The following is a 13,029-nucleotide window of genomic DNA, read 5'->3' as shown; positions in this document are numbered from 1 at the left end:
AATTATATTGTTTAATGAGGAGTGCCTGCAATGAAACTTTCATGTTTGAGCCCGTATTTCTTCATGTACGTTGAAAAATCTTTTACTCTGCCAACCGAGGCACAATCTTTGACTTAATTTTTATGTAGGGAATGGTAGGTACCTTAAGGTGTTATCATCAGTTATTTTATATTTTTTTTCTTTCCTTAGGGAACATAATAATATAATTATTATAATGTTGCCCCACATGGATAACAATCTAGCCTTAATTTAGACTAATATATAATTCTACTTTAACTTAAACTGCTAGATAGATGAAACTAAGAATGTGTCCATTAACACATTTCTTAATGTCTCTGTTAAGGGAAGTCACTTTGTTCACATGTCTTTAATAATATCACTATTTTTATATTGTGTTACTCTTATTCACTAGCACTACACTAACTCAAAAGGTTTTGTTCGTTTTAGTCTTCTTAGTATAACAATGTTGGAGCAAGGCGCTGGATTGCCTCGACATTCACGTGATGGTGAAGTCTATGTTGATGAGCTTCAGCATATTTTTGGATAACTTTGTCAACAAACTCAATATTAAGGTCCTGATGGATTTCGCTGTTTCGAATGTACCAAGGTGCGTTCACAATTTCCCTTAATACTTTATCCTGGAAGCGTTGTATTATTTGAATATTTGTTTGTATGGTGCAGCCCCACAGCTGGATCCCAAAAGTCCATACAGGCCTCGCTTATAAGGACTTGCTTGTACAATAAATCTTTATTTTGTACTGACATCTTAGAGTGTCTTCCTAGAAGCCAGTACATATTTTTAAAACGAAGTCTAATTGTTATCTTTTTTCTTAACCTGAGCCTTCCAGTGCAGCTTTGCGTCAAGAGTCATGCCCACATATTTAGCTGTATTTTCGTATGGTACTATTTTCTTATTAATGTAAACTGGTTCGTAATCTGGTTTCTTATTACTAAAGTTTACATAAACAGATTTACTTTTGTTAAGTTTTACTCTCCATTTTTTAGTCCACTTAACTACAGTATTTATCACTATTTGAACTTTCTCTGCTTCCTCTTTATGTTTACTACTACCCACGCCCATTAGAGCAGTATCGTCAGAAAAGGTCGCAATAGCGTTATTTTCTATTTCAGGAATGTCATTTGTGTATAGTAGGTACAGGACCGGACCTAATACACTTCCCTGAGGCACTCCAGCTTTTATTTCCTAAATTTCTGAACAGACATCCTCTTGTCGAATCCTAAAATATCTATTAGTAATCTAAGATTCAAGAATATCTGCAAATAATTTTGGTAAAGTCATTCTTAGCTTGTAAATAAGGCCTTCATGCCAAACTTTATCGAAAGCCTGCGCCACATCTAGAAATATTGTGGAGCAGACTTCTTTGTTCTCTAAGGCTCTTTCTAAAATATTTGAAATTCTATGCACTTGATCTATGGTTGAGTGATTTCGCGGAAACCAAACTGGTGCTCTGGAATCAGATTCTTAATCTCTATTATAGGCTTTAGCCGTTTAAGTAGCAATTTCTCAAAAAGCTTGGACATTACAGGAAGCAGGGAAATTGGCCTGTATGATGCTGTTTGGTTCGGTGGTTTTCCTAGTTTTGAAATCATGATGACTTCAACAACTTTCCACAGATCTGGTACTTGTCGTTATCTCATTGCGCAATTAATAAGGAGGACCTTTTTTTGGGAGTTGATGAAGAATTTCCCCGGATATAAAATCATATCCAGGGGCTTTTTTTACTTATATTATATTTTATTTCTCTTAAAACTTCCTTAGGTGAACAGAGCTTAATAAAATACTTCGCTGTTTGGAGATTACAATAATCTGTATAAAAGTCTCGTAAGGATCACACTCATTTGGGCAAAAGATCTGTTCAAGGTGATCGGCAAATATTTGAGCTTTTTGCTCATTGTTCACGGTCCATTCCCATCTGCGTCTTTTACAGGAGGTATTTGGGTAATGGGGCGTTTAAGTTTTTCAGCAACCTGCCATAGAGAGTAGTTTGTTAAACGGTCGCCTGTTACCTTTGGAGATATTTGTTGGTGGACATATCATTTCGACGGCAACTTAATGAGCACATTTCATGCCTTTTCAGTGATGTGTGTGTGAATATTTGGAAATACTAAAAAAAAAATTTGCAAAGGCGTAATTTTTTGAAGTGAAACTTCTTTAGTATCGTTGTGATTTGACACTCGATGAAACGAAACAGCGAGACGATATAGACACAAACAAGTAAATGTCGAAGGATTCAGCCGGCGAGAGAATGAATTAGGAAGAATTATACAGTGTTTTGATACCAGGCGATCAAGTTGACGTTGAAGAAGACATTGTCTTATGTATGACGCGATAATACCTTAATATATTCTGGCATTATACGCTCGACGTATTACTACATAGACACCAGGATAACATAAATATGGTAGCTGTGATAGTAATGTCTTTCATAGCGGTTAAAATCATGTGTCATCCTAGAAACATGTACCAGGGCTACATATGCAGTTTAGAGGCTTAATATAAATTTTGCATCGGATACAGCGATTCCGTTGATTGAGTTTTTGGACGCCAAATTAAATTTGGCAATGTGCAGCTAAGCTGTCACACTGTATCAACAACAAGATCAAAAACAGTAATAGTCGCGGTATTCCAAAAATATATGGACCATATTAAGACCAAAGTATTTATATCGAACCTTAGTTACCATTAGCCATATCATTTATAGAAAATGTGAGTAAGTAAAATGTAATTAAGTCTATATTTAGTGCCATCTTGGAAATACTGCGAAAGCAAATTCGTTCCACAGTTTTATTGTACGTGAAAGAAACTTCCATGAAAATCGGATTCCATCTTCCATGAAATTAGATGACAGAGATTTTATAAAACAGTTCTTTGGAACATAACTAGAACGTAAATAAATATAGTCGAACACACAATATTAAAGCTACTTTGCGCAATGCAAAGTGGTTGTATTGCAAGTTCCGACACATTACGGCCTTAGAAAATCTGCACACATTGATAATAATGTCTGGACAACCGAACCTTGCTCGGATTTTTAGGAATGTACAAAAATTAAACAAAAAAAAAACTAACAGGACATCTGGAATCGAACAGTGGTCGTCTGCTTTACGGATCATCCAATGTCACATCTGAGCCATTATAGTCTTGTATTTAGTGGTGAAATTTACCTTTGTATCCTAATGTTATTGTAGCTGTTTCTCATTAAAACACGGATAAAACTACATTTTTTAAAATTGAAATCTAGCTAGATCGATTTCTCGCCCGCGAAACTACCTGTTTACTAAATTTCATTAAAATCGTTGTTGCCGTTTCCGAGATTCAGAATATATATAGTATATATAAATAAATAAATATACAAGAATTGCTCGTTTATAGAAATAAGATTCGATCGGCCGGCGGATGTGTATGTGGGGAGAACTGTGATGATCATTGTACATATATAAAAATAAAAATAAGACAAGGGCTTTAAGTATTAAATTACTGTTTTCAGTTTACAGTGCAGAGTTTAGCAAACAATGAAAGACCTTATCGTAATCAGGGACGAAATTTTGGAGTTATAAGTATATATAGATAGTAATAAGTTATATAGATTTTGATATAGCCACGAAAAATGATGTTTTTTAATATTTGTAAAAAACAATTTTACAAAATTCTAAAGGCTACATGATCACAGTGCCACATGTTGTATTGTTAATTTAAAATCATCAAAGTGGGCCCCTAACTCAAATATACAAAATAATATGTTATTTGAATAGTTGTAGCCGTTAAGGTGACACACACAAGTTCCTACAAAATAACTACATAGATAGGTAATGGATAGATACGTAAAGTGTTAATATGTGGACATTTGGTCTGAAGACAAGACCTAGTCATATAAGTGTATTATCTATAGACAAGTCAAATAACTACTTTTACAAAAGACATTTAAATTCGTTAAGAAAATAGAGAGATACGATTTTTTCATATACTCTTGGTTTTCGAATATTCTTGGTTGATTTGAGCTTGTTTTGAGCGTCATCAATACTCTTAAATAAATAAAGAGATTTAAAAATAATCTTACCAGTCATTCTCCTGTCCTGATGGTCTTGGGTCAAGGCAAGTGCGTTTTGCGCTACTTCCATTGCTGCAAAAGCACTATAACACCGGTTCTTCATTCACATCACAGTTAGTCTCTTTAAAAAAAAGTGGTCACACACCCGAAACTTTGGGTGTATAAATGTCTAATATTAAAAATCTTCTTTTAATATCTAAATTTTAATAAAATAATATATAGCCGTTCTTTATCTTTAGGCTACGGTCTACGAAACCAAAATTGCCTATGGATGGTTCGCGTTATGCAAAAGTACTCGCCGGCCAACGTTCGTAGCACTTTTGACGTAGCGCGAGCGGCGTGGTGTAGACCAAGTTGCTTGCGCTATCGAGGCGTGGTTGCTCCGCCCCGTTGCTTTTCACTTTAACGGGGATAAAATAGGGCTGCCACATCCAAGTTTAGAAGAGTTATTGTTGTTTGAGGATATCTGATACCCTGTGTTAATCATTACAATAATGATAACTATACGTATTTAATAATATATGATATTGATGATCTAATAGTATATAATACATTAATGATCTAATACGTATTGATTTTAGGGTTTATGAGAAAATAATTGTGAAAAATGTCCATTTCTGAGAGTTAATATCAACCACTCGCCTTTCGTGTTAGATTCTATAAAAATCGCACCCCTGATAAGGTAAAGGTAAGATAATCATATGACGGTGAGCTTCTCATCCTCTGTAAAATAAGTTATTAATTTAATTTATTTTAAAATTACAAGATTATTTGTTGGCATGATTCTCTGGTGTTGGGAAGACTTTAATTACCTAAAATATTCTCATGTCTCTAAGTGATGTGTAAAATTAGACAGTTTATTTACTTAAAGATTTTCTTTTGAACACACTTTTATAAAATTTTTAGTAAATGTAAATAATAATAAACATTAATTTATTATTCTGCCTCAAATATTAATTGTAAATGTATAAGATTGTATATGGTTGATTTTTCTGAATACATTTCTACTATAAATATTTCCTCCAAAATTTTTATAAGCGACAGCCCTAAGGGGCTAGGGGACTTTTGGGTCAGCTGTTAAACGCCCGTTTTAAGCTTTAATTTGTGGCATTACGCTGTTGCGTCGCGCCAGTACATTTTATTGGAAACATTTCGCGATTGCTATCCGCAGTAATTGAATGCTTAATTACAAATAAACCAGACAACATGAAAATTTATAATACTGGCATATCCATGTTGGTTCGATTGCGTAATATAACTTAGGGTGACCGTTGAAAAGAAATCCGTACTTTTTTACAATTACAGGAAACTTACAAGAACTGCCTCAAAATTTCTTTAAAATTATTTATGAAAATTAAGACTTAAACATATTCTGTCACATATTATATTGGGGTGATGTAAGAAAAGTAACTTATCTGTTATTATCATAATTTATTAATAGTATTAAGATATATTCTATATATAATACGCTTCTGATGTTCTTTTCAAAGGACAAATAAATATTTTTTATCCTTACATTTTTATTGTAAGAAGAAAAAATTATAAATAAAATAATATTATAGAATGTAAATTTTTATTATTGTTTTATTAGGATTGATTAAAACCATTTTAAATAGCCATTCACACCGATTCATCACCACGGAAGGCCCAGAGGTATCAGCATCAACTTCGGCTGGAAGTGTTAAGTTGATGCTGAGCTAATTAATTTTCTAATACTTTAGCAGTGACTAGCTAAGCTTTGCTTAAGAAATCACAAGTTTTAATCTTTTGAATTTTGTACACAAATTGAATGGCGTTGAAACGCTCAAACATATATAGATATTGTAAATGTTATTAGCTTACAAAATACATAGTAATTAGGTCAAATGGCAAGCATCCTGATATAGTGACCATGGTGGCTTGGGCACGGGGAAGGGCGCTGGATTGGGACGCGACCTGCGTCGACTCTGGCTCCTTCTCATGTCAAGTTACGTCAGTTGGTGTTTGGGCTGCTGCTTCGACATTCCAAATATGTCGATCTCAGTGAGTCTTATATCTTTGTGCCGTTTGGTGTCGAAATACTAACAAAGAGAGAGAATCTACAAAGTTACTATATTCGCTCTCAATAGGCCTACTGGAAACCCAAGCGCTGGAAGCTATTTAGCTCTACGGATCAGCCAACGCGGAAATGATGCCAGTACTCTTGGTACGCTTCCCCGTAATGATAGTTTTAATTTAATGTTATCATAGTATTATAAATATTATATATCGTATTGCTTCGGTGAAATTTTCATCAGATGACTGCTCGTCTCATTAGCTTTTCTAATAAAAAAGCTACCTTAGCTTAAAAACGAAGTGGCGAGAAACTTGAATATTTTTAAGTTGAAAACGCTCGTGTGATTCGTCAGAATCACTTACCCACCATCAGGCGCTAGTATCGTGTGTCAAACTATATCCATCATTCTAATAGTGTAACATAAGGAATATTTATATTCATCTACCAAAGATAAGTAGAAAATCTACTGAGATTTGAAGTCTATGCGCCAATAACGACATTGTATTTGCGAAGGGCGTGGCATTCATATAAAAGTGACATCAGAGAGGAAAAGTCAACAATTTTCCCGCGAAATTCTAACCAATCAGAAGAGAGAATAATATTACCTACATCACAATGTATTCTATGATAAATTTTTATATAGTGCTTCTATTTGATTTACTTTTAATTGATGTTACTTAACATAAACGGTGACCTACTTTTTGTAAAATGCGTTACGCGATTTACAAAAATATAATAGACATTTAGATCAAGATTACTAGAACTACGTACGTAATACTACTACTACGCTTAATTAATTTATATCTACTAAACTATTATATTATCTGTCACGAATAATATTGTGAAAACATAATAGAATAATAAAACAATAACACATCCGAATTCATAATTATTTTATTTTCGTATACGGATTAAGTATGAGCCACATTATTTTACCTCTAGATTTGAAGTAACTTTTTCGCGGTGTATTAAAAAAAATCTTTGATATGATAAAAACGGAAGAAATAAAATAAAAGTATAAAGCCTCCAATTCAGATAATCTAATAAATATCCAATACGCAAAAGACCCCTAAAACTACCTACAAGTCAATCACCAAACTCCATTCTGTGAAACAACCCCCACACCCCCTACGACCTTTAAAAGGGGGGCATTTACCCCCAAATTACCGTTCACCCGCTCACCCCTAAACCACGGACTTCAGTGACAGTTCAATAAGGCACGCCAACCAATCGCGGCAAACGTCGCCTGGTATAACCCAATAGGATTAACGATGTATTTGTCTCGCTCCGTCTCGTGTGAATCCAGATAACGCTTACACGCTCCCACTCGTAGTTCGAGAATTCTTGATTTGAACGCGATTGATTTATTCGAATTCTTCGTTCAAGTATCGTTTATAGTGTATCGGCTTTTTGGGTTTTTTAATATGATTGTGAATTACAGGTTGAAAAACTTGAACAAAGTTGAAGTTAAAAATTAGAAATTAATTCTTCATCATTGGTCAATAATGACACTCAATCTCAAATTCATATATTGGTCTAACCATCTTCCACCAAATCAAAAATGTAGAGCTTAAATGAATCTATGTATTAAGAAACGCATTATTGTCGCTTAAGCACGTGACTTATAGTTGAATTTTGAAAAAATTCATTTAATCTTCTTTGATTCGTAAGCACTGAATTTTTAATCTTTTGCATCTTGGTCCAATGTAATTTTATGATAAGCCTGACCTTGGTTAAAATGAAATCAAAACCACTGTAAACAAATTGTTATTCTTTTTAAAGTGATAACCCTCACTTCTGGGATTAATTACACAAATTAAATTTGAAAACAAAATTTATGAACGATGCGGGACTCGAACCCGCGACATTTGCGTTCCGTGCGAGTGCTTTTCCACTGAGCCAACCGTTCGAGTGACGTAAAGTTATCTTGATATTGTTAAACTTTCAGGTTGTGGCTTCAGTGCGTGATCGCATCGTTCATAATTTTTATTTTCAAATTAAATTAGTGGAAAACCACTTTATTCGTCTAGGTAAAGGAAGTGAACCTTATTCATTTAATATTTACCACCACTACGGAAGAGATTAAGCTATAATGAGAAGAAGTGGCAAGGAACTCATTGCCACTCTTTAATTAACTCTTACAGCTTCATCGTTGCACAAATTGTTTTAATTGCATTGATGTACCTACATCAAGGATCCCAGCTCCACATGAGGAACAGCTCGTCGATCTTACGAGATTTTTTATGGAAGAGGAGGACAGACGGAGACTAGAAAACCGGCTTCACTAATCACCATGAGATGAGTACCGAGCTCAAGGTTGACTCTTTACAAGAGCACACCATAGCGGTTAACCTAGGTTACCGATACGGTGTCGATATTTAAAAAATAGTGTGTACTTATGTATGCACGCAAGAAATTATACTTCTTTGGCCTAACAAAGCAAAAATCCTTAAAACTATTTATACCTCGTGCTATTCTACGTTTGTAGAAAGAACAAAATTGCAAAAATCTTGCAACGATGGTTTTGACAATTAATTATTAAATAACGACTACGGCTGTACGGGCTTGAACCCTTTGCCTATCCTAATAATGGACGAAGAAACCAAAAACAAAATAACGAATGTCACAAACGTCTGAAAATCTTAGGAACCAACTTCACCCTGTTACTTTCGTGTTACAGTGATGTGCGCGCATCTTAATATTTCACTCTCATCATTTTTTCATAACGCGCCCAAAGAAGTATAACTTCAATTAGTTATATCTGCTGTAGTTGTTACCTTAATACTTACTTTTCCTATTAACACCTGAATTTAATAAAAAAACTCATTTCATGATTTTTTTATTCCAATACGGGACGAGGCGAGCAGGACGTTCAACTGATGGTAATTTATATATCCTGCCCATAATGCAGTGCCACTCAGGATTCTTGAGAAACCCAAAAACTCTGAGCAGCACTACAATAATTGTGCTCGTCACCTTGAGACTTAAGTTGTTAAGTCTCATTTGCCCAGTAATTTCACTAGCTACGGCGCCCTTCAGACCGAAATACAGTAATGCTTACACATTACTGCTTCACGGCAGAAATTGGCGCCGTTGTGGTACCCATATTCTAGCCGGCATCCTGTGTTAAGAAGATACCCACTGATGATACCTTATTACCTATATTTATATAAGTGACCTATTCGTAAAATATTTGTAACTTACTTATTTTAGTAGTTATTAAGAAGAAGAAGAAGAAGTTATTATATTCCATAAGCACCCTCTAATATTTTTTTCTATACCTGAAAAGGACAAATAAGTACTAGGTAAGTAGGCACTTTAGTTTTTACGATCCATGTTAACACTTAGTCCTGTAAATTAATATTATTTATTTTTGATATTACAGTTATTAAAAGCTTGCAGTGCGAATAAGAAAGAAAGGCAGATAGGGAACACAAATTAAATAAATATCATTTGCTTCACAATCTTTGAAATATTTTTGAAATATTCTTTCGTAAAATAGTTTTTTTTTATATTCTTTTTTATTTTTTTTAGTAGCATTAGTGCACATACGTCTCGTTTTGATTTTTGCTAGTCACCAAAACACGGAAACAAAGAACTTCAAATTTTACTTTAAATATTCTAATACTTATGAAAAATAATAAAGCTGATAAACAATTTCAAATAACGAAATTAGAATGAATCAAATGTACTGAAAAGGCACAAAGTCAAGAGGACGACGAATGTGTATTATTTTCTTTATTCGCTAAGGAGACGTAAGGCCACAACCAAATGGCTGCTGGCTGCTGGGTCATCTACTTCACGTATCCCTAACTTAATTAGTTAGATTGTATTAAAATACGCAATATTTTTTTATTTTATAGTGTTTATTATATTTGAAATAGTTTTTTGTGAAGTCGGTTGTGTTTTCGTAATTTATTTTTATTTTTTGATGTTTAGTGAATCTGAAGTACATCTAATAACTTAAGCTTCGCTATCATCCATGTGAAAATAGTCTTAAAATGTTTAAAAATAACAATATGGAAGGACAATTATTTACGACGAACAACTAATTGGTAATTATCGTCCATTGTTGCTCAAATATTTGCCGATAAATTGAATAATAGGAGGCGCCCCGTTGAGCTGTCAAGTGCAGCTCGCCTTTCTGACGTTTGTAATACATAGCAGAATAGCGCGAAATGAAATCTACAAACTTTGACAGTTCGACAATGTGCTTCTATATTGTCTATAGTTTTATGTATATAATAATAAAGTAAAGATTTTCCTAGATTATGGAATACAACCTGGCAAACGTTGTATTGCCATATAAATTAAGTACCCAAAGGTAGTAAATTAAGTAAATTAAGCGCCCGCTCATTGTATGAATTGTCAAATGTAAGGAAAAATTATTGAATGAATTATTTGTATTGTGAATATTAAGGTACATATATCTAAATAAAAAATATAGGTTTCCCATAAGTAATTACCAACTTAACATATACTAAAACCTTCTCCGAAACACGCTGCATGTTATGGTCTAAATATGTATAATTCCGATCGGTTCAGTAGTTTTCGCAGTACGACCGAAGGAATCGGTCTCCCGGCTCTCCATTTATTAGTATAGATAAACCTTTATTTAAAAATTACCAAAATAACAAAAAGTAGCTTACTAGTTACTATAACTATATTCAATTGATAAAAAAACAATGTCAAATAATTATCCCACCAAAACAGCGAATTATTGATAAATTTCGATTAATTCTCGACTTTTTTCAAATATCGCAAATTATATCATTCCTATATAGATACTTATAAAAATAATTTCAGGACGGATTATTGAAAATAATTCTAAACACATAAAAAAAGTCTAAACAACATGTACTAATTTAAATTTTATGATGGTTTTTCACATTATAACGTATTTTATTTTTAAAATAATCTTTTAAGGGTCCTATGATGTAAAAATAACAGCTGTTGTCTTTAGAAATTCTTTTAATAACAGAAATTAACAATATTAGAATGTACTGCATTAACTAAGGTACATAAGCAAGTAAACATTTTTTTACCAAAATGAAATTTCTAAAGAAAATGAATTTATTGTGAAAGAATAGGATATTTTAATACAAAGTATGGCCTCCTCTGCTATTCAGAACTTGTAATACCAGGCAATACCCGGACGTTTTCCGTTGCCAAGTGTTGACTGGTTCGCCGAGCTGTATGTGAACGCGCATTGTCACGCATTAACGTAAAATCGGAGCCAAAGGTTTGTGCAAATGGATGGACATAAGGTCTGAGAATATCTGAGAATCTGAGTAATTGTCAGCGTTCATGTTTCCATTTACAAAAACGAGCTCAGTTCGCCTGTTCTTCATAATACCCGCCCTTCTTCCTGAATGCACCTGAGCCTTTCAGTATTTCCGGGCCGACGGTACACTCGCACCCTTCTTGTATCAGGCCTAAACCCGAATCGCAACTCATCGGAAAACATAATTTTATCCCATTGTTCCTGGGTCCAAGTTCTGCGTTCTCTACACCATTCATTTCGACGAGCACGATTCCCGTGACGTATCGGTGGGAACCTAATTGAGCGTGGAGCTCGTAGGCCGTACTCATGCAGCCGATTTCGCACAGTTTGGGGACTTACACCAACACCACTTGAATTTTGTAGCCTCAAACTTATCTCGAGCGTTAACATTGGCTGGCGTCTTGCAGTCAGTTGTATGTACCGGTCTTGCCGAGTGGTTGTACTCCTTTTACGGTCTGAATGCTGTTCAGTGGGTTCCCTTGTATAATTGTAGCGCTGCCAAAGACGACAAATAACACTTCTATGAAAGCCAAAATGCCGACATACCTGAGATTGATTACTTCCCGCTTGCAACATCCCTACAGCTCTCTTAATATCTAACAATTCAATTTTGTCACTAACTTTATTGAAATGGTTGGTATAATTATAAAATCAAGACTAAACGTAGTGATAAAAACGCACTTAAATTCAAACAAATTCCCTTTCATTTAATTTTATGAAAAAAACAAAACATAATCGGATTTTTTTTACAACCAGCCAGTATGTCATTAATAACAAAAAAGTTTACATACCTATGCACTTTGAATGAATAAAGACTTAGAAATTAATTAATCTAAATGGTAAATTTGTAATATCATGCATGTTATGTTTAGACATTTTTGATGTATCTATGTATTAATTTGAAGTACAAAACACCGACTGCATGTTTATCTTGTACGTAGTCCAATCTTTTTTTAAACAAGTCGAATTTTGGAGATCGAGGCTTTTGACTATGAGTGGATTTTAAAATCATCATTCTAGAATTTATCTGTTCTGCCGAGACAATACTGCCACTACACTTATTGCTGCCGTAAAACAGTTATTTTCTTCTCTTTCAGCTATCTTAGCTCTTCTATTTACCAATGGGAGGCTCCTTTGCACAGGATGCCGGCTAGATTATGGGTACCACAACGGCGCCTATTTCTGCCGTGAAGCAGTAATGTGTAAGCATTACTGTGTTTCGGTTTGAAGGGGACGAAATAGGTAGGATTATAACTTACTTTACCGCGGCGCCAACGTAGGTAGTAGTTGGTTTTCAGCAGCCCCATATCCCCGTAGAATAAAATAGTTATTTATTAATTCGATTATTAAGTATGGTAAAAGCTCTTTATTCGCGGGGTATATGTTCCGTAAATATCCCTCGAATACAGAAACCATGAATACGGAATGGTAATTTATATGGGATTATAAGGGATACGTTCCTAGGTGACAAAATAAAACACAACCTTAAAAAAAAAAACAATTTAATTGAAGTTTTTGACTATACATATCAATCATTATCTTCAGGCTTAGGTTGCCTAAGGATTAAAGAATTTTGTAATTTTTTATTGCATAACAGTTTTTAAAAGCTCCTTTAGTTCAAACTGATATTCAGCAGTGGC

This window comes from Leptidea sinapis, chromosome 3 (genome assembly GCF_905404315.1).
Source record: "Leptidea sinapis chromosome 3, ilLepSina1.1, whole genome shotgun sequence".
NCBI lineage: Eukaryota > Metazoa > Arthropoda > Insecta > Lepidoptera > Pieridae > Leptidea > Leptidea sinapis.
Note: the sequence above shows the minus strand (reverse complement) of the source record.